The sequence below is a fragment of the Schistocerca serialis genome, chromosome 4 (genome assembly GCF_023864345.2).
Source record: "Schistocerca serialis cubense isolate TAMUIC-IGC-003099 chromosome 4, iqSchSeri2.2, whole genome shotgun sequence".
Taxonomy (NCBI): Eukaryota; Metazoa; Arthropoda; class Insecta; order Orthoptera; family Acrididae; genus Schistocerca; species Schistocerca serialis.
Genome location: NC_064641.1, coordinates 588,082,682 through 588,083,637, shown reverse-complemented (window position 1 = coordinate 588,083,637; position 956 = coordinate 588,082,682). Strand labels below are relative to the sequence as shown.

The 956-nt window shown below is 49.9% G+C and overlaps 1 pseudogene; it reads left to right on the top strand.

Moving 5' to 3' along the window:
* The first annotated feature begins 536 nt into the window (after nucleotides 1-536).
* On the top strand, nucleotides 537-654 carry LOC126476152 (5S ribosomal RNA; annotated as a pseudogene).
* The last annotated feature ends 302 nt before the right edge of the window (nucleotides 655-956 follow it).

The window sequence follows — 956 nt, the reverse complement described above, 5'->3', positions numbered from 1 at the left end:
CGGGCGCCACCATTGCGTCCGCTTCCGGCGGAAGACTACAAGGGCCATGTGAATAATTTTGCGAATTGCATACAGGCAACGTACCAGCACCCTCTGGTTATGAAACGTTGAGTCTCCTTCAAATACGTAACGTTTCAAGTATTATTCCTGAGTTTCTTAGACACTCCGAACAAAAACTTAATAACCCCAGGAGACATGTTACTAATACCGCATAACAACGCCTCTAGCCATAATAATGGCCTCATTTCGGCGTGGAAGAGTGTCCACAAGTTTCTTCAGGTATGCCATATCATCAATACTCCAAGATATTTTCTGTAGGATTAACGTGGGTGATTTTGAGAATGAGCCATAGTGCGATAGGGTGCCTGAGTGGTCGTCAATCAAGGAAAGGAACGTATGCGTGGAAATGTGCCTCCTGGTCATCTAGAATGCAGAAAGAAAAATCTTGGTTCGTCGTGTTGACGGCAAGCCGAAAGAGTGGGCTCAACTCATTATAAGAAAAATACCCCCAAAACTTAATACTACCCCTGGTCTGGGGCAACGGCCTTGCCGCAGTGGATACACCGGTTCCCGTGAGATCACCGAAGTTAAGCGCTGTCGGGCATGGTCGGCGCTTGGATGGGTGACCATCCAGGTCGCCATGTACTGTTGCCATTTTTCGGGGTGCACTCAGCCTCGTGCTGCCAATTGAGGAGCTACTCGACCGAATAGTAGCAGCTTCGGTCAAGAATACCATCATAACGACCGGGAGAGAGGTGTGCTGACCCCACGCCCCTCCTATCCACATCCTCTCCTGAGGATGACACGGCGGTCGGATGGTCCCGATAGGCCACTCGTGGCCTGAAGAAGGAGTGCTTTTTTTTACCCTGGTCTGAACTACTCCCTCCAAATACTGTGGATTAAATATCTCACTGGGTGGCCGGGGCGCTCGAGGTCCTGCACCTTTTTTCGAAAAG